This window comes from Camarhynchus parvulus, chromosome 2 (genome assembly GCF_901933205.1).
Source record: "Camarhynchus parvulus chromosome 2, STF_HiC, whole genome shotgun sequence".
Classification (NCBI taxonomy): domain Eukaryota; kingdom Metazoa; phylum Chordata; class Aves; order Passeriformes; family Thraupidae; genus Camarhynchus; species Camarhynchus parvulus.
In genome coordinates, this window is record NC_044572.1 from 22,459,453 (window position 1) to 22,482,010 (window position 22,558).

Genomic DNA, 22,558 nt, shown 5'->3' on the forward strand with positions numbered 1-22,558 from the left:
TTTAATTTGTAAAGAAGGAGTAGGGACGCGAAGGGAGTTAAACGTTTATATATCACTGATGGTAGACTTCAGAAAAGTTGGATCTGAAGCAAATAAGGCATAATTTGATTTTGAGATGCACTTTGTCAGACAAAGCAGAAGATATTCAGACTTTAGGCTTTCTCTGCAGTGAAAAGAAGAAATGGTTAAGTGGATGAAGACGATGCCCCAGAGGTGAAAGTTCTTAAGGTTCACAACTGTTCTTTTTTCATACAGTCCCTACATACACAGAGTTGACTTCAAATTCTGGGTTCTTTGCTGCAGCTTATCTTGGACATCTCTGAACCAGCTCCACAATTTCATAAGCATTGAAGTCAAACCTGGAGTTCTACAGTTAATACATCTTGTTCCACAACTGTGCTGGCCTCAGCCATTTTCATGCCTTTTACCATCTTCATTGAAAGAAGCATTGTCCAAAAGAGGTTCCCAAAGTTCATGGCTGTTATTTTCTTCATGGTTAAAGAGCATTTTAAGGGAATCAGGTGCCTAAATATTCTTTCAGACTATAGGAGTCTTCTACCAAACATAATTTTAGATCTCTGAATGTTAGTATTTATTTATTTATTTATTTGCAACTTTCTATTGCCCAGCAACTTGTCATATGTTTACGTACAAATATAAACCAGCATATTATTTATTTTAAAATGTCAATAAGGACTTCATTCAAAACCAAGGAAATTCAAAGGAAATATTCCTTTTTCTTTTAGTTCTGCATTGGATTAGATACTGATCTACTTTGTTAGGTTTCACCCCACCACTTCATTCATTTACAACAGCAAAAACATTGATAGTGGGTACAACAGAGGGAAGATGCAATAGCTCAGTGCTGCCAGAAGGGAATATCTTGTGATTTTTAGCCAGGGGCCAGGAGAACACAAGCCTCAGACAATAGAAGGAGCCTTGATGATACAGGCAGAGGACAATTCTGAATGATCTGGGGCAGTAAACACAAAGGGAAATTGTTGTTTGATGGTCAGTATGGGAATGACACCTTGGAAATGGAGCAGAACCAGGTGCAGTATGCAGCCATGTCCAACACACGTGAAACCTCCAATGCATGGTGGAACAGAGAAGGTAGAAGAGGAAGGTGCCATCACAGCCCTGACAAGCTGTGGGATGATGGAGGAAGAGAAGGATCACTCCCATTCTGGGTTTCCCCATTGTGGATGCAAAGCCTGATCTGCACGTCTGCCCTCCCGCAACAATCCTCCTTCCTTATTTTATAGGACCCACAATTTTTTCTGCTGCAGCAACTGAACACAGAGTGCTTTCTTTTCCTGAACAGCTGGATCAAATGGAATTGTAAAGAAATACATGTGCTTGTCTGTCTTTTCTGCTCCAGCCTTCCCAAGTAGGAAGGTGACTGACACCTCAGCAATGAGCCAGGCTAAACTCAGATACAGCAGCTCCCTACTTCCCACCCACATCCCTCCCTGCCCTCTCCTGTCTTCACTTCTTCGCAGCACTTTGCTCCCCCAGCCGGTGTCAGCCCTGGCCTGTGTTTGTCTCCTTTGGGAGTGAGTTTCAGCTCACCATCTCAGCAAAACAAGGGCCAGCCTAACTGGATTAGCTCATCTAGGGCCAGCTGCATGCCTGCAGCAGCACCAGGAAGGGAAATACCTTCCTAAGCAGGGAAGGGACTGAAGGGAGGAAGTCACAAGGTGAGGAAGAGCAGGATCACAGCTCTCTGTTGCAAACAGCTGTAAGGTCAGCTCAGCCCTTTTCAGCCATTCCACTGTTCTCAGCACTGAATCCTCCTGACAGCTTTCCAGCACTAAACAAATCATTCCTTATCACTTTGTTGCAGCAGTAAGTATTTAGGAAATTTGATATAGAATAAAAAACCTGTATTTGTAACAGCAAACTTTCAAATATAGTGAAAGGAAGAATATTTTTCACCAGGTTTTTACACTAATTACAATTAAAATTTCAATTAGAAAGCTTTCAAAATTTATTTAAGAGATGACACACAAAGAAAAAAGCATTTGAGTACTTTGAAGTTGTAATGAAAGGGTTTGGTTTGGTTTTTTTTCAAACCAATATATAACTGTTAGAATTGCTCCTATTATACCTCAAAACTACAAGCCATTTCAATTGTATCTATAGTAAGTGTCACATTTTGGCACCTATAACACTCAAAGGTGTTTTTTTAAAGGTTTTTGTAACAACTACCCAATTTACTGCTTAAATTTTGATACCTGTATGGTCACAAGCCTTGATCATTTGACTTGACCAAGGCAAATCCTAAGGTTTATCCCCACCTTCCCTTTTCAGTCGATGGGGCTGAATTGACATTGGCTCCTAAGGGAACTGTTTTAGAATACAAAGATATGGACAGGCAATATTACTACCATTATAAAATACTAGGCAAAGTACTCTTGGCCTCATGAAATGCTTCTTAGGCAGATGTTAACTAACAGCTACAATGCTCAGTTTCTCTAGAGAAACTCTAAATTTACTTGAGAACAGTAATCAGGTTTTCTATTCCACGGGCTTCACTCTGTGGTGCTTTTGCAGAGCAACATTAATTTTGATTGTTTTTTTAGTAGGGAGGGGTTTGCTTCAATGTCTGTGAACTGCACTAGACATTTTTTCCTCTGTATAGAATGTTGGTGATAAACACATCTGCTGTTGTAATACATAAAATAATTATTTAGCATTATTGCGCATGGGAACAGCTACTGCATTTAATGACCCAGTATCTCCCTTTTCATTCACTGATTACAGCAGCAGTCTGAAAAAGACAGTAGTGGTCTTGTACAGATGGATATTATTAAAGGAATATTTTTTTTTAAAGAGACATTTCAATGAATCAGATTACATAGAAATGTTTTAATAGGTTGTCTCTGTAAAAAATAGGCCTAGAAATCCAGTTTTAAACATATGAGTTCTCTAAGGCTACAGATCTATCTGCCTTTAGACATTAGTCATTACCATTAAGAAATGCCCAGTCTGTTACATGGAGGAGAATATATTCTACTGGATAAAAACTACTGCAGCTTAATCCAGTTAATCTTAGTTGGTGATTTAGGTCCTAGCTGTGTCTTAAGCATGTGTCTTTTCTGAGGCAGGAATGTTAATATAGAACCTAGAGACTTTATAGTAGAATTGTGCTATTTATTAGGGAAAACTAAAAGTTGGTCTCTTGCCCTGGACAGACAGGCAGATGTGAGCTGTTCTCCGGCTGGTATTTGCTAGGATTTTGAAAAACCATAGGGAATAAAATGAGTTATTGCACTGGAATAGTAAATGCATAGTTGAAAACAGCTGGAACCTCAAGGAGCACAGACCTGCCAAAAGTGAGAATGCATGAAAGAAAGCATCTCCAGCAAGAGGTTCTAGAAACGTTCCACTTCTAAATGGCCAGAGACATCTGGATGGCACTCTTGGTTTTAGTTAGCCTTGTAAGGAGCAGGGATTGGGCCAGATGATCCCTCTGGGTCCCTCGCAACATGAGCCGTTCTATTATTCTGTACATCACAAATGTCTTATGGCCAAATAAATTAGGGAGCTAATTACTCCTCCTTGGACAAACTGCTGCCGTGTGAGCTGGGGCATGGCCATCATGCCAAGACACTTCTTCCCACAAACATGAAAGCAGAGTTATGCTGAGTCAGGAGATGAGACACTGGAGAAATATAGAGCCAGACTTAGGTGCTTCTTCAACAGAAAAAGGTTCATCTGCTACTCAGAACCCTTCTGTGGGTCATGTGGTATGGATCTGGATTTTAATTTTTACAGACTTTGACACCATGACATGGAGGATATAGATGCTCATTGTCTAAGCTTATTGCATTATCTTGTGTTTGAAAGAATCTTCTAAAATTAAGAATTCACACCTTTATAACTGAGACATTTAACTCTGTGTTCTGGAAACCCAAGTAATTGATTTATACTGCCTGGCCATTAGCTAGCAGAAACAAGGAGTCTCACAAATTACTTCTGTATTGAGAAATCACCTCAACAGATTGTCCCAGTTGTAACTCTCTGTGCCAATTGCAAAACAATTTAAAGGTCTTATGTGTGCTGGGATATCTTAAGTGAATAAGTTCCTTTCTACCACCACTTGGAAGTGATTTCTTTTTTAAGAAAAAGTGGCAAAAAAGTGACAAAGCTGTTGGCTCTGGGAATTGAATTGCCTTCATGGAGGATTGAACATACTGCATGAAGCTGATTAAAATATAAAAATGCAGGGGGTAAAGCTGTTTTGTGTCTAAAAGAACAGGAAGTTTTGGAAGTCTTTATTTGTTTTTCTCTTAATCTTAGCTGGAATTTGTGTGATGGATCAAATGTTGAAGTCTGATAATAGCTAGATCAATTCAGTTTTGTTCTCTAGCTAATAGTTCTATGGGGTATTCACTAGGCATATACATAAAACTTGTTTTCCTTGAATGTGTATATTGTGAATGAAAGCCTGAAAGCTGCAGCTTTTTAACTTTTGAGTGATTGATATATATTTTATCCACATTGTTGGCAGAAGACAAAATTATGACAGATTTGTCTGCAACTTGCAAAGAAGATGCAGTCTGCAAAAGTCCTTCAACATTCATATTTAAAGATATTTGAAGTTGACTGTAAATTTAGGGTGCTGGTAGGAGGGCATGTGGGAGGAATGTCATTCTAGAGATAAAAAGCTTAATCGAAGTCTTTGGACTCTTGCTGCTGCAAGTAAGAAATGTTTAGAAGTTCAGTCTGTTCTTTAGGCTCTCATTAATGAGACATTTGGTTAAATGTTTTCCTTTCACTTGAAATAGAAATTCAGAGCTACAAAATGCACCCTATCCCCCGCCTCCTCTCCTCCTCTCCCTCCTCAAGAAGTTATTTAGTTTAGTAGATGGATGCTAAACTGGAATGTTCAGTAATTTCCATTCTCTTCAGATTAAGAATTCTTCTGTCTGGGCTGAGATATCATATTCACAGATGCCTTAGCACAGATTAGAAATGAAATAAAAATAGCTGGGAGAGCAGAAAACTCTCTTTGTGAATGAGGAATCACATACCCCAATGTAATAACTGGTTATGCAGGAAGAGTCCCTTAACATATTTTAAAATAAATAGTGGATCCATTATACGTTCAGAAGAGCGAACAATTTGTTTTTATCTATTTCAATTCAGCACAAACAACTTCACATACAGCCTTTGAGACTGTGAACTCAAAGAGAATTTCTAGAATACAGCCCTTCAAGTTTCTTCAGCATTGTGTTTCAGCAAGAAGACTGCTGTGGATAAAGAAGCTGTTTTCTCCTTTTCAAAGAATCAGACAGAGAAAAGCAGAGTTTGGACTATTCCCCACTACCAATTTTTTTTTTTACTATTTTGGAGAAGGATGCTATTTGGGTTGGCTGAACCTCTGTGAACATCAGAACCAGCCTGGCTAGTGGAGCAACTATCTTAGATTAGGATAAATTGAACCCTTACCCCTTATACAGACCCAAGAGTTTCTGCTCCCACTGAACTCACCAGGAAGGCAGAGCAGTGCTGAGCACATCTGTTCCTGGGAGGTATTGGGGTCCTGGTTTCCATAGCTGTTCCTGGGAGGTATTGGGGTCCTGGTTTCCCTGTGAGCAGAATGGCACTAACAGGCTACAGAAAGAAGTTGCAGACCTGAGAACAAGGAAAGGAGACAACAGAGGTACAGCACAGCCAGGGGGTTCTGAGAACTGGGACAGGTTTTTCTGGGGCCTTATTTCCAGTGCCTTCAACCCTGCAGGCTCTGCCTGCCATGAGAAGGGAGGATCTCAAGCAATTAAAGGCATCAGAGTGCCCAGTGAATCTTGCCAGATGTTCTGCTATGTCCTGTCCATCCAAAAGAGAGTTGTGCCAGATGGTGAGTGATTCTTTCATAGCCCTGCTGAATATGTTATGTCTTCTACAGTAATCCTACACACATCGTTGTGAAAATAGCACTTATGGTGGATAACCTTTCCCAAAGCCCACTGGATTTTGGCTCCTGACACCCTTGTACCTCTGTGGTTTCTGTAACACCAGAACTAAACATGACTTGGAGCACACAGTCCTCAGCAGGATTCAATTTACTGTTTTGAGGGCTGCACAGTGCTCAGAGCAGCTTGCATATAGGGCTAATGTACAAGTATTTCAATTCTTCTCACTTTAAAAAATATTTTATCTCCAGTGGTCAGAAGATTAACAGGACTCAGCTTCCCTGTTAAGTCCAGGGACCTTTCATTCATACAAAATGTATTAATAAGGTTCAAATGCCCAGTTTCCTCAAAATGAAACAATATATCTATAAAAATCATACTTTTAAGAGAGGATTTTGCTCCTTGAAAGGGCAACAAACACCATTTCAAAAATATAATGATTCTGGGAGTTATCTTGGCACCATAAATAACTAGACAGAATTTCTTTCTTACTTTGGGGAGAAGAAGCTTAAAAGAATCAAGAGCTAAGCACTCACAGTAATACAGAAGTAATAAATAATCCCTTATTTTTAGCCTCAGTCTGTAACATTTAAAAATCAGCATTTTTCAGTATATTAAAAATTACTTGTCTTTCAAGCATGTGTGTGGGAGTAAGGGGAAGTGGTCTTTCTTTTGCCACATTTATCTGCTAAGTGCTGACTTTTGAGTATCAACCAATGGAACCACCTCTAGCATGGTCTGAGCTTCTCTCCTCCAACCTTGGAAGCACAGCAAACCGTCTGTTGCTCCTTGGGCAGTGCTGATGTGCATGCACATATGTATGTGTGTGACAGGGAGCAGGTGCAGGTGTGTGTGTATATGCATGTGTGTATTTATACATCACTAATTTTTTACTCTGTCACTTTGCCTTTCTCCAGATGACTAATCCTAGCCCAATTAAAGCAAAAAAAGTTCTTATTGGTAAAACATATGCATTTATTTCTAAGCTTTCAGTGTCAAATTGCTTGACTGGCTACCCTGCCTAGGGCATGCAGCATGATGAGTACCTCGGTTATAAACATTAAAGTGGCTTTTCTGGGACCCTCTGGAATGCCCCCATGTAGGGGTGGCTGTTTTCAATGTGCCATTCTCCACACCTGGCAATGTACTATGCCCACCAGCACATGGTGTGACCCTTGACAACACTCCCATGTTCCATGGTCCTCAGGCACAGCCTCCCTATTCAAAATTAACACAGAATGGGTGTGAAGGGTTAAAGAGCACTATTAGACAGCCCAAGACCACAGAAGGAATTTTCCATAAGATAAGTTATCACAGTGGGAACTTAAGTAGAGAAGAGAGGAATTTGCAGCAGAAGGGCACTGATTCCAGCCTGGCAGAGGCAAGCTCTGGTTAGCACATCCTTAATAACACATCTGAATAAAAATTCCCACCATGATAAACTGTGTGAAAGGAAGCAACTTCTCAAACACTGGTCAAACAAAGACCACCCCAGGTAATCTTCAGTCGCATCTGCAACTGCCAACAACCCCCAAAGCACTCCCAGACTGATTTCTGGGGCTTTCCACCAAAGGACTGCGCACGATCTACAGTCTTGCCCCAGACAGTGTAAAATTTCCCCCCAGGGAGGTATCTGGGCATTCTCCCCTGAACCTGAACCCACTGAACTCTTTGTTTTGTGGGCTTCCCCCACCCCCAAGAGATCAAGACTGTGACCATCACTTTGACAGATGTCAAAATTGCAATACTCTAGTCTCATTATCACATCCATGGGTAGTGATATCTTGCTTCTGCACTATCTACTCTTATCCTTTCTTACTCTTTCTTCCCTTTCCTTATATATTTTCTTGAGTGATCTTTATACTTCCATGTTGCTAAATTGCTATAGATAATAATAATAAAATTGGTTATATACTTCCTTTCCAGTGCAACAAATTTATTTTAAGATAAATCTGCTGTTTACATATATATTTGTAAACACTGGTCATTCTGTGTCATTTCACTCTAATCCACCCCAAGAGATTGATTAACAAGAGTCTCAGTTAGGTTGCCTTCAGGAGCAGGGTGTAACTATAAGAAAGACACATTTCCAGCACTATGTTTCTTTCCAAAAATACAAGAATATTCTGGGATAGTTTGTCCTAGGAGCAAACTCCCTCTCTTTACAGGCAGAGCATAGAGAGGCCAGTGAATATGCCAGGATGTCTCAATTCATCAGCTGGGTGAGAAGAGAGCTTACTCGGTCTAGAAGGTTGTATGCAGCTGTGCTACTCGTGCCAGACAGATGTCAAAGAACCAATGAAATCTGCAATCAGCGAGGCTGAGGAGAAATGGCTGGAGGGAGAAAGAGGGGAAAACACTTGGTCCCACACTTAATGCAACAATGGGCTTTCAACAATGAGAAAAGAAATATAGTGTTGAGGCAGACTATTGATCTATGTAAACCAGTGTTACCTCTCACACTTTCAGAGTTTCCTTCAAAGGCTGGCCGCCCTCTGCTGTCCAATCCTCTTCCCAATATGCATAATTGCTGGACCAGGGATGTTAGAGAGCACACCACTAATGTCTACCTTTAGTACCTGCTTAAGGATCTGTCGTCCATGAATTTGTCTAATTCTTTTTTTGCAGGAACCTTAGGGTATCTGCTGATACTTGTCTACCTCCACAGTCTCCTGCAAACAGCACAATGTCTAGTTGGATGCCAGACACCAGCAATGTACACCAGGGATCAATGCTAGCACCAGTATTGTTTAATATATTTATTAGATATCTGGATAATGCACTCCCAGCAGCTTTGCAGATGATAAAGCTGGAAAGAGTGGCCGATGCACCAGATGGCTGTGCTGCCATTTAGAGGCACCTTGACAGGCAGAAAATGCTAACTTCTGTGCCTGGAAAAAAATGCATCAGTATATGTTGGGGGCCACTCAGCTGGAGACACCTTGTCAGAAAAAGACCTGGGGATCCAGAACTGTGCCCTTGCAGCAACAGCTTCCTGGGCTGCATTAGGAATAACATTGGAATCAGGTTAAAAGTGATTGTTGTTCTCCTCTGGTCAGCACTGGCAAGACACACCCGCAGTGTTGCGTCCAGTTTTGAGTACCTGTGCAAGAGGGACATGGACATTCTGGAACAAGTACAGCCAAGGGTTGTGCAGATGGCTGAGGCTGGAGCATGTCTCATACAAGGAGAGGCTGATGGACCTGTGCCTATTCAGCATATTGAAGAGAAGGCTTTTGCGGGGGTGGGGGGGCTCTTCACCATCTGAATAGATACCTGACAATGCTAAGCAAAGATGGTGGAGCCACACTCTTCGCAGTGGTTCCCAGTGACAGGGCAAGAGGCAATGGGCACAAACTGAAATAAAAGAAATTACATTTAGGCATAAGAAAAAAGGATTTTAGTATGAGGGTGATTAAGCACTGGCATACATTGCCCAGAGAATTTGTAGACTCCATGAAGATAATCAACCCATATGGACACAGCCCTGAGCATCTGGCTCTAGGTGACCCTGCTCTGAGCTGGGAAGTTGGGCTAGATGATCTCTAGAGGTCCCTTCCAACCTCAGAAATTTGATGAGATATTCTGTGAAGTCTGCAAACCATGTGTTTGGAGAAGTGGTTTTTTTATTTGTTACTGATCTATAGCTTTGTTGAGTCCAGCCTAAATATGGTCTTGTGAAATTTGGTGAATAATGGTTCTGTATTCCCTATATTCATTCCCTTCCTGGAAACTCCTATTTTTTCAGTTTCTCTGCAAAAACCATTATCCCACCATCTTAATTTTATTTGCCCTTCTCTGTAGCTTCTCTAACTCTACTGTGTCCTTCTTGAGATGCAGAGACTAGAACTGCACACAACGCTGAAGATGGGAGTGCACTAAGGGTTTATATCATGGCAAAAAGCTGATGTCTCTTATTTTCAATACCATTTCTGCTGATGTCCAATATTTTGTTGGCTTTTTTAGCTGCTACTGCAAACTGAGACAATGATTTCAGAGATCTGTCAACGATGATTCCTAGGTCTCTTTTCTGAACTGTAGCTGCAAAAAACGGCTGTATTTCTCCATCTGCCCGTTCTACTGGGGGTACAACAGTAAAGACAGAGAAGCTGAGGGAAGGAAAAAAGTATGTCTGGTTGAATGTGTAGCAGTTTTCTTGCACTTGTTGCCTACATCTGTTGCACACATCTGTCTGTGCTCGGACCTATGCCTACAGTTGCCAGAACACACTGATGGAGGAACACCTCTATCAGTGTGAGCAAGTCATAATCTGCAGCACCACCTCCCAACTCCTCTGCCTTCTTTGCTTGAAGTTCACTTTCAGCTGCCCCTGTGAAACAGCACTACCATGGAAGGGAATCTGATTTCTTTATGTTCTCTCACCTCCATTCACCTGGTGGTAACACATCCTGCCCCTCTGTTTTACTATTCTTGGAGTCACAGTTGGGGTGGGTTTTTTTAATAATAATTATAAAGGAAAATCTTCACCAAGGCTTGCATAAGACAATTGCATTATTAGCTTTCCATTACTGCCAAGGAAAGTATCTTAATTTAGCAGCTGTCTGTTACTGAGACTACTACTTGACAGCAGGGCTGACATAAATATTTATTGAACTTGCAAGGGGAAAACATCTACCAAGGAGGATGGAGTAGGATGGAGTATTCAAATTGGTGGAAAATTAACAGCTGTTTCACTCACCTGCTTCTCCTATTGGCTGCATTACAGGGGATACATGTTCAGAAATGAGTTCAGAAATGCTAAAACAATAGCCACAAGTGCCATAAGTTGAAACCACAGCAAACAAAAAAAAAAAATATTGTATTCAATGCCCAGCCATGCTTTACAGGAACTCTTATCTAACTACCTTGAAAATGGCTAAATTACACGGTGCAGGCAACTTCAACTTTTGCACTTTATGTAATCACTGTATTTGCTACTCCTGCCACCCAATCTTTTCTAAATTTTAAACTTGTGCTGTCAAAAGGCAAAATAAACACTAGAGAGGCCATCTTTAAAGTGAGAGAAGTGCTGAATGGGCTAGCATCCAAAGAACTAAGATTATAGGAATCTGTACAGCAGGAAAAAATATATGAGGAGAGTTGGATTTTCCGTGGTGAAAGGAAAGCATCCATTAAATCCTCCACTGTGTTTCAGAGTAATATCCACAAAAAGTCCCATCTCCCCTTTCCCTGGGCATTCATTTAATATAGGAACATTCCAAAAGTGCATCTTCATTAGTTGTTTCAGCCCATACCAATGCAGTCTTCATAGCAAAATATCTGTATAACTGATTGAAGGGACTAAATCCTTCCTTACAGACTGCAACACTTGTGGCATCTGATAAACTGATACCAGCAGGGCCCCCTCCCTACTAAATTGAATTGTTTTTAGCCTAGAGAATACCCCTCAGGGTTCACATCTGGATATCTATTATATCTAATCTGAAAAATCACATACACTAGAGCAATCCACCAAAAGTAAGGATATGCTCAGACAGCCCTTGACTACAGATCTAAGGTTAAAACTTTAATCCTCAAACACCTTGAATAGTTCCTCATACAGCTGACATCTTTTTCTGGTGAAATTTAAATTGTCTGTTTCTACATGAAGACAGAACCATCATTACCTTAATAAAGCTCTGCCCATGTCACAGACTGTCTGAGAAGCCTGCCCTTGGTGACCTTGCTTGAGCAGGAGTGTCAGACAAAAGGTCCCCTCCAACCTCAACCTTTTTGGGATTCTGTGTTATCAGAGCCCAAGAAGGATCCTCAGAGCTACTGCATGAATAAGGTAGATTTCTAAATGTTATCTAGTAAGTTTTCTCTAAGCAGATGTAAGAGCTGCTGGTGACTCTTAATGCTGCATGCAAAAGAGATCTGCACAGGAAATGCAGGGAAGGACAATGGCTCAGCTTTACCAAGCAGTTCAGTGCTTTATAGGACTTCCTTAGAACATGACAGATTTGATCTTCCTTCAGCCAAAGGTTCATACCTCCAATTTTAACATAGCAGAATCAGTAGGGCAGCAGAAATGCAGTTCCTACCCTTCCCTGCAGCATGGAGCTGCGCTGTGGAAAGAAAGACAAGGGTCATTGCATGAAAGAAGGAAGTGCAGGAAATCACTGAACATCAGTGACTGGACCCCTGGTTTATGAGAAAGAGATTAGGAAAGAGGTATCTTGTTTTGATTTCTATTCTTAGCCTTCCCTATGCATTCTGCCTAAACAATCATAAGAATGGATAAGCATTCCTGACACTGGAGCATAAAAATAAAGGCTTTACCTCAAAAACAAAGCTTCTCCAGCTGCCAATTTTCCAAACAAAAGCAAGGCATTCTCTTCTCCTTTTTGAAAAGGAAGGTTAATAAAATATTTCCAGGTGTGAACCTTCATTTAACCCCATACAATCACTACATACTCATGGGATTGAGTGCCCAAGACAATTTCAGCCCTACTCCTGTAGGTACTCAGTTACACCCTCTGTTTTATATTCCAATTCTGGGACTGTCACACTTCTCCCAATGCCTTGCAGGCACCAGAGGTAGCTCATTTGCAGCTACATGTTCTAAAATGACAGCACCCAACTGAGCATCACAACACTATATCCTGCTGCATACCAACAAGAAAATTCCAAGGTCAACGTTCTAAGCTTCACAATTTCCAGCTGCAGCATTATCAGACTTAACTATTCCTTTATGTACTTGTAAAAATATGATACAAATAAAACAATTAAGGATTACAGTATTTAATTTTTTTTATCAAATGTAGAAACTTCAAACCCCTCAGAATTTCAATGGGGCATTTCTGTATTTTACAAGTTTCTATTGATGTGTGGATTTAAGAATCGTGGTGGGGGACACAACTCCCCCCAAACTACAGCAGCAGTAGTTTCTGTAGCCACATAAGCTCAATTTATTCGAACTGTAAAATGTGTATTATTTACTCTGTAATCCACAGCCATTATAAAGCACTTAAGGAATTCTCATCCAGTTATCCCTTCTGATCACTGATTTGAATAAACATGCCTAACACTATAATTTTGAAGACACCAAATCTTGCCTAGTATGTATCTGACTGCCCTTAGACTATTCATTTTAATGCTTTTTAAAGACTACATAATATTATAGTCAAAGCCCACAAAGACCTATTATGCTGTCCACATTATCTCTTTGAGCTGGCACTATAATCTCCATGTGAGCTCATTTGTATACAGCTGAGTATAACCCTAAAGATTTTTAAAGTCTTACTATAAAAGGAATCAGTACCTATTTTATCTGTAAAACTTGAGACTTCTCAATAGAAGTCCTGGTAACAAAGATGGCTTTGGCTGAGATGTAAAAGATAAGCAATGAGACTGCAGCTGCTCTCTAGTTCCCAGGGTAATTTGGGGGAAGGAACTGTGGCCTCCTATGTTTCTCTCCATGTAGTATTATACCTGTGTAATGACAGGTCAGACACTGAGGTGTTTGAGAAATACAGATATATTTGTTAAATTATCAAATGTTCTTTGAATAATGGGAAAAATTCAATACACCTTCCTGCTGAAACTGGGGAGAATAGAAAGCACTGATGCTTCTACAGCATGACACACCTCTAACCTCACTGAACTGTAGAACACATATATATAAACCTCGGCTATAAAAATAGGCAGCAGTAAAACCCTTACCCTAAATCAAACTCTCGGAGAGTGCTGAGTGAAGTATGAGTCTTTCACAGACAAGGACTATGCAGGCTTCTAGGTAAGGCAAGCAAAAGAGAAGTTGATGTCATTAGAAAAAAATACATAGGACTTATTTAATTACATTCATAATTTTCATTTAAAGATGGATTTGATTGCCTCTGAAACCTCAAGATACTTGAAAATAGGATGAAGTTTTTGCTCAGAACCCATTCATAAGTGAAATATTGGCTAAATTAGGAGGCTGTGTTAAAGGCAAGAGAAAAAAGAGGCTCACACACAGTCTTTGTGAAAGAAAGGTGAGAAGAAAAGGTGCCATTATTTTTCCAGTTATTACAGGATATGATGCTTTACCATGGAAAGATACATCTTGCAAAGCTTGTCTCTGCATACATTTTTGTTTCTCCTTTTTTTTTTTTTTAATAAAAAGTTAATTCAGAGCTACTTGTCTCAGGATCACAGTCCTGATGTAAGTAAGAATAAAGACTCTAAGAACAATTGCTAAAATATAAATAATTTGAGAGCACTCTGCATGCTTAATTCTTGCTCCTCAAACTTTTGAATGTTAAGGATGGGACTATTGATTTTGCCACCCTCCTGATGTGGGAGGCATTTTCTGTATCTCTGCACATTACACTACAAACAGACTATTTGAGTTAAGCAGAACTTTGGCTTTTCCTGCCTCTTTCTCAGTATGCAATCTTAAGTCCAGAGATTTGATTTCCTCAAAAATGGGATAATTTCAATTCCTATTCCTATTCCTAACACAGATAAAACACAATTGCTTCATAAATCCTGCTAATCTAATTCCTACTTAAAGCCAATGGGATTCTCTTCATTGACTCAAATGGGAATGGAAGCAAATCTAGTGAAACTGGTACATCTATTGTCTGGCTCTGTGGGGACTAAAATTGCCTTTTAAAATATTGTGGAGCCTTTTTGAGACTTTTCTTTCAACTCATCTCGCAAATATGAAACCATATTTTCATTAATTTTCCTAAACACATTGAGCAGCAGCTTTTGGGTTTGGAAGTCAAGTAGGGTGCAGGGGAATGTGCCATCCCTGTCAGCTGTTTTGCTGTGAACTCTGGTCACCTAAGTTTTTTTATAGAAATCTTCATAATAAAGCTCACTGAGACTGTTCTGGGAGGGGAAAAAAAGTTCATAATCCAAGGTCAGAATTTACATAGATACATATACAAATCCAGCCTATCACAATATGTACTACAGCCAGTTGTCCTGATGAGAACTGAAATATGGCACATAACCCCCACCAGGAAGGACCATACAATTTTAATTGATGTAGTCATGAAGCATATTTCTATTTCATCCATAATTCTAAGCTGTTTTCAATCGTTTTCCTACTTATTGTTCAAAAATTTTGTGAATAGAAAAGCAAAATTTCAGCAACTATTTTATATTCATATTTCCTTTGGTTTGAATGCTGTTATGGAACACTGACAGGATTTGTCCTGTGATTGTATAAGAAGGTAAGATACTTGAGGGTGAGCATCTGCTCTCTGAATTGTTTTTCTGTAATTCCTGTAGCAAAGGATACTGGTTTACTTTTAATTGGATGGGGAAATTTTATCATTTTTTCTTTACTTGTGCAAAACATAATTTTGGTTATTTCATTAGCCAAATAAATTTGTGCATAGCTTTTATATTAGTCATTTTCTTTAACATTTCCTAACTTTTGTGCCTAAATTACAAAGGTACTGTTGTACATCAGAACTTGGTGCCACCAGAACTTGGTGTGAAATATTTGACAATGCTGGCATCCAGTATGTTAAGCAGTTATTGACCACAAGATTAAGCACTATCATAGAAAAATGCTTAAAAGCTTAAAGTTCCAGTCAAAATAAGCCCTTTAAAGTCTATATGGTTATAATGTTCATATCTTCACATCAAACTTTTCCCAACAATTTAGGCTGCAACTCAGGCAATGAAAGAAGAGTGGAGCTGGAATTAAGGTGTACACAAAACTGCCCTAGATGGTTACCCTTAGGAAGGATATCTGAATTTAGACTTTCCATTGGGATCTTCTCTGATTTTGAAAGATTTATTATTTTGTGTGTCAGGTTGTCCTGGGAATATGGCTGCCTAATAATATTCTGAATATCATGTTTCTATCCTCATTTTGATGCCCAGAAATTACAGGAACAAACTGAAAATGAAGAAAACAAATCTACTGGGAAGAAAAAGATAATGCTTCTGAAACCCCAAAGAAAACTGAGTTCTAGTTTCTTTCAATAATTGCATAGAAAAACAACTAATTCAAAATATTAATGCCACTGAGAGAGGCATTCTTAACATAAATGTAGAATTATGTTTTCAACAGACTTCAAGTTATGTTAGTTATGAACTCTTTACTTGAATGTCAGCAGTCTTCTGAAGTGGAAGTCAGTACACCATCCAAAACTATACAGTGCAAGTCTGCAAATGTAGCCAGTGAAATCTGAGGTCCAAAGAAAACCCAAAACTGCAGTACTGGACAGCAGCCCACCTTAGAGCTTTAGGTGACAATAGTTGTCGTCAGTGAGTGCCTGCAGAAATGACAGCCAGCAAAGGGAGTGTATTTCCACAATCTGTCCCTCTTGACATCCACAGGACCAAAGTCCTCTTTTGTAGAAAATACAAATTTCCCCCTACTGGGGAGCCCAGTCACATTCACCCAGTATTTGAGCTTTGCCAGTCACAGAGCCAGTCCAAAACTTTAGGACTTCGGGAAGAAAACCCTGTATAACTAGGTTAAGATAAGGTTTCTAAAAATATTTTGTGGAACTTGTCAAAATGCAAGTCTTATTTCAGCATTTTTGTATCATCTAAGACTTGAGTCAAGAGCAATAAGAAATTCTCACAGAATCCACTTCATATGTGGTCTTGAACTGTGATGGGATCAGGCAGATCTCATCTGTCACAGTGTTGCAATAAACTAGAAAGGAGTTATCTTACCAAGGCTGCTGATGATGTCAAGACAAGAAAAGTGATGTGTATTCCAAACCCATGTTGCTTTCAGATTATAGGATATGTACTCAGAAATTCCCTTTCGTAGGAATGCAAGTCAACTGATGAAAGCAGCCATTGCTGCAACCTTTTTTCTGACTTTCAGGATTAGCTATCTTTTTCTTCAGGCTGCAGAGCAGCAGCTCCAGGTGTGCATTGGAATGTCTGAATGGACAATTTATGCAATAAGCATTGTCACTAAAATTAATGTGCTCACAAAACAACCAGCAGAAAGAGAGTCAGGGTCACACTAAATGAATGTTGACACACATGTGTCCTCTGAAAGCTGATAAGGCCTTTTTTAGGTAAACAATCTTCAATGCCAGGATCAAACATAAGCTTGGAATCAGTTTGACAAGTGCATGATCACATTGGCCATGAGAGCTATTTGTATTTTGCTATGGATTCTTTTAGGTCTGCTTCAGAGCACCTGAGATATCTGGACCCTAGAAGGTTTGAGTTTGAATTCTTCAGTGCTGGGAGTCAGATTCCACTAGGATATAAACTTGCCGAGCACATCCCTTGGCATTGCTGTAAATACAAAGAGTAAAATTCATTTCTGAGTATGCAGGCACGCCAAATCTGCTGCTGGCCCAGATGAGTTACACTTGAGTGGAGACCCAAGAAATCTGTCTGTGAGTCAGCAGAGAGCACACCATGGATTAACTGCTTCTGAAACCACCAAGGAATGGCCCTCTATGCGTAATTGAGCTTTGGATTTAAAAACATGGGAAGAGTTTCAAAATTATGCATAGTGGAATGAATTTATGAGGCTGTGCAGCATAAATTTATGATATATGGAAACAGATTGTCAAAAGGTATAAACACAGTTTTGCATTTTCTTGCAATTATGGTATACCTATTTCTATTCACTTGCTTCTTGTCCCTAGTGCTCCTATTCTCACCAGTAGGAATGACTGCACCACAGAATGTGATGTGGGCTAGACAGTTCTGTTTCAATTCTTCATCAAAACCCACAATGACTCAATGTCTGGAGAAGATTAAGTCTTGAACAAACAAAATTCTAGCCTTCACCATCATTCTTTTAAACCTTAGCAGTAGAATGCACTTTCACACTATCTGGAGATCTAAAAGTTGTTTCTGTTAGCTTATATTTTTCATCTCTTTTCACTCTCCCTATGATACCAGCACAATGAACTATGAAATTTCCATATTCAGAAAGATAAGACAAATTTGTCAAGAATTTCTCTATCTTTTCTCAAGGGTAAATGAGATAGTCTTAGTTGATGGACCAGAGCTAGATTCATTCAATCTAATTTCAGATATTTAATTGAAGTGCCTAGTGGAGGTTGCTGGTTGCTCCAAACTTCTTATATAGACAGTTGAGAACAGGAACATCTTTGAGGGAGTTTATATTCCAACTTTGATTTCTTACATTTTCCACCAACTTGAGAAAGAGTGAGATTACTACAGTTATGCTGGTTGAATCCAGACCACCTAGCAGCAGAGAAATGTGAGACTTTAGGAGAATCCTCTCTTGATAACCTCAATCCCAGCTCTAAAGGCTATGGCCTTGTACAGGCTGAAGAGGGAGTTCTGCCACAAATCACTGATTCACAGCTGGACACTTGTAACCATGCACTGACATCTAATCACCACCACTTTAAGTGTGATTTAGACATTTGTTGCCCAGCTGCTTTGTTACAGTCATAAAGCTGAAGTCCTTCACTTAAATCCATTTCTGAGTCTGTCACTTATTCTCCTCCGTGTTTTGATCAATAGCTCAGAGCTCTTCAATACCATCTCACTGTATGTAACAATTTGAAATTATATCCACATTTTGGCTGTCAAAATGTAAAATACAAACTCATATCCAGGAAACATAATGCTTTCCAGAAAATTATTAATATCTCCAGTACATAAAATCCCTGCACACTCCAAGGTGCACAGCAGCTTTTTCTGATTACCCAGTACCCTACACTGCTAAATGCACTTACTGACATTATCAGAAATTGAGGGTGTTAAAAACCTGCATAAGTAAACAGTGCTCAAATTTTGAAAAATTATGGGGATTTCATAGACAGATTAAAGACTTACAAGAAGATTTAGTCATTCTTGCACAAAATGGATGCAATTTGGGTAACAGAAGTAGGTTTTCTGCTGCTGGTTGCTCTCTTTGTTTCTGCAGTTCTTTAAGCCTGAGATCTTCATGTAATTCATTATCCATTTGTGTTATGGCTTTTCCAAATGACCTTTAATTTTTTACTTCCTTTCCATGCTTTATTTTAGGATTCTGTGGAAATGCATTGAGTATATGCCTCAACTACACGATTTGTAGTTCTCCAAAATATTCTTTCCTTAAGTCTAAAAAGGTCATATCTTTCTGCAAACTTAGAAAGTGCTTTTGATCCATGCTTAGCTGTATGGGTATCTATGCAAAACACAGGTATGATCTCTCTGTTGTATCATTTGGTGCATGTAGAGGGGCACCAAAAGCGACAGAAATTGGAAAGGGCACCTTTTCTCCCTCACTCCTCTTTGATTTCTGATAGTCTAGGACACACCTCCACAGTAATTTGTTTCAAGGGAACCCTAAAACTGAAGAGATGTACATGCTTATTAGATTTCACTGTGGCACAAATTAGAGAATTACATCTAGAAAAAAGGAAGGCTCTATTAAAATTTCATTTTGAGATTAATGCTAAAAAGCTCTAAAATAAAATATAAATAATGAGGAACCAATTAAAATTCTTTTGAAATTATTAATTTTTAAATGTTTACCTAGAGCATGTGGCATATGAAATCATTCTCTGTGTCTCTCCTCCCTTCCCTCCCATTCAGTCATTTTCCTGCCTATTGCTTAACTAAAACTAGATTTGACAAAGGGGCAAAGATCTCAGAAGTATTTTCTTCCAAATTGCCTCATGAAAGTAGTCTATCAAAAAGAAGCTTGAGGCAAAGCCTGAGGTATGCACTCACATCTTATTAGACGCTGGAGAATTGACCCAGAGCCCAGAGCAAGCATCTCTTCTTTAGTGCTCACAAAACTATTTGTTCATCCCTTGTATCCTTGTTTAAATAATTGGTCTGTTTTACTTTGTAAATATCAAGGCTCCATAGAGCTGCTAAGTTAAAACCCCCAGGGTAAGATCCAGGCTCTGGTGGAGTCTATCAGCATTTTACTATTGACTCTCCTGGGGTCAGGATAGGACCAAAGACTTTTCTGTCTAAATGGACAAGGCAGATAAAAAAGGTGAGAGGGCAGATCAATACATCAAATAAAATATTCTCTTCAAATTATTCTTTCAGCTTTAATATATATACACAATGTCACCATAGCTATGCCACGTCTGAACAAAGACAGGTATCAATGACATCAGTGCATTAAAACTGCCCAAAATTTTAATTTGGCAAGGAAGCATTTAAAGGGATTTCACTTTGTCTTCTTTACACCACATCTTTTCAGCGGTTGCTAAAAACAAAACTGGTGATGATGCATTTTCAAAGGGTGCCCTTCTTGTGCACTGATGCACAGGGACCAGCTCACTCAGAGGTGCCCAGCCAAGGTTAGAGCTACCCCATGGACAACATTTCTACCACCCACAAGTCTGAGACCTTTGGTGAGGGGGAACCCCCTTTACCAGCATTGCACACATCGAATTACCCAGAACCTCTGCTGTCTGAGCCCACGAGACAGCAACGTGGCCCCCTGAGGAGAGGCGGCTGCAGTCCTCAATATTCAAAAATTATATTTGAACATTGGCCTGTGGAAATCCTAAAAGTGGCAGCTTCTACTTCTGAAAAAGTACAGCCCCTCTTATTATACCTATAGTACTGCTTCACTTCATGCAATACATACATCATGAACTCCAGCTGGAATATTTTTATAGAATGTTTTATTTTTATATGAATATTTTATAGAGAAACATTATGCAAGGAGAGTGTGGTATCCAAACCTCCTCAATAAATACTTGCATCAATTGCCTACTGCTCCTAGGCAACAATAAGAAAAGTGAGGGAAAGCACAAAGTTTCAGTCTACTTTTTATTGATTTTAGCTTTCTCATTCACTGTGTGTTAAATATCACAACGCAAAATCCATTTTACCAGATGCAAGTGACAATTATGCTTTTACTTTTCTAGGCTGTAATGGAAAATTGTCTCATTTAGCCATTGTCAGATTTTTAAAATGATTTCTGACTCCAAAACTGACGCAATATAAGTGTTTACAGAGTTTGCCTGAAACAAGCTGCATCAATTTAAGTTTTGATGTTAACTCCTGCTTTCTTGACAATGTGCACTCTTGTGCCAGCTTGCCCACTTAAGTATTGAGACATTCTGTGCACAGAAAATACAGAACAGCATGTAAAAAATCTTCTCTGCCCCTTTCCAGTCCTAAAAAGAAAATAGCAAAGGGACATTACTATGAATTCAGTCAAAATAATTGGATTTAAAAGCAAAATCTCAACAGATTCTTATACCATTGTAAACAGGACAAATGTTGTGCCCAAAACATAAGGGAAAACACTGCAATAGCTCTTTAAATGTAAGGTGACTTACTGAATCTGCATCTTCAATGTTTTGCAGTCTGTGTATTGTGGAATTCTGACAGCATGTGCATGAAAATGTGTATACGAAATCTGATTATTCACATTCATACTCAAATTATTCTGTTACTATAGAAAAGAAAGTGGATCTCTGCCAAAGGCTTTTATAAAATAGAGTGAAAAATTAAAAATCTCATTTTCTCCAGGAAATTGGGATGGAGAAAGTGTTAGGTTTACAGTTGAACTTCATGATCTTATAGGTATTTACCAACCTAAGTGATTCTATAATTGGGGACATGGTTTAGTGGTAGAATTGCAGTGTTAAGTTTACTGATGGATGATGATCTTAAAGGTCTTTTTCAACCTAAATGATTCTATGAATTTATACTAATTGTTCTAAGTGACAAACAAAGCTAATGGTTCATGAATATGGCCTTTCATGTAACAGAATTTATGATTTCTAAATAGAAGAGGTTAGTCAATTCATGTGGATATAGTACTGAAAAAATCTGAGCAGCCTGTTCTTACACCCTCAATATTTTTCTACTGCTACCATAATTGACAGTGTGCCAACAGGTGCCTATAGAGTGCAGGCACATTTGTGCCTGTAAAATAGGAAATCTTGAAGGAAAAACTAGAGATTTATAGACTGGTATAACAAATGAGGCTAGGTGCTCAGTGGGTACTATCATATCAGTGCTGAAAACACATGCTCAGATCATGGCATAAGGCACGAGGTAAAATACATCTCTACATGCCCAAATTATCACCAAGCTTTGCAGCACTGGGTGGGTGCACAGATGAGAGACTGAGACAGCAGGACTAAAGCAGGTCTGAGCTGAGGTGCCTTGGCAGATAAGGCTGTTCACATGATCTGCTAGAGATAACTCCTATTCCTGCTTTTGGGCAAACACATCAATCAGCATTTCCCTTATTTAGGAAGAAAGATAGGTAATCATAATGTCTTGGGAAAGGAGACATGAGATCCCACCCTGAAACACATCCTAGAGCCACCTGAGGTTACTGTGGGATGTCACCACAGCCAGATATATGAAAACTTAAAAGATGAAGTGGATGTTGCCCCCATACCTCTCAAAATCAATTACCCATGAGCACTCCTCAAGGGACAGTAAATGAGGAACAGGTGGTAGATGAGATTGGGAAACAAGCACAATATGCAATACTGGTAACCACAAGTCAGTAGGACTGACACCACATGCTGAAATTAAGTTAGAATATCTTCAAGAGCTTTGCTTGCTGTGCTTCTCATTTAGTCTTGAAACACATTAAAAGGATTTTGAAGCATAGTAACTAATCACTGGCAAGTGACACTTGTCTTCCTGTTGTTGTAAAATGTATCATTAGAATTTCAGTTTTGTGAGATTAACTTACTTCTTCTGGAGTCCTGTGCTTCTGATAAATGCTTTGCTGCCAGTTTCTGTTTTCT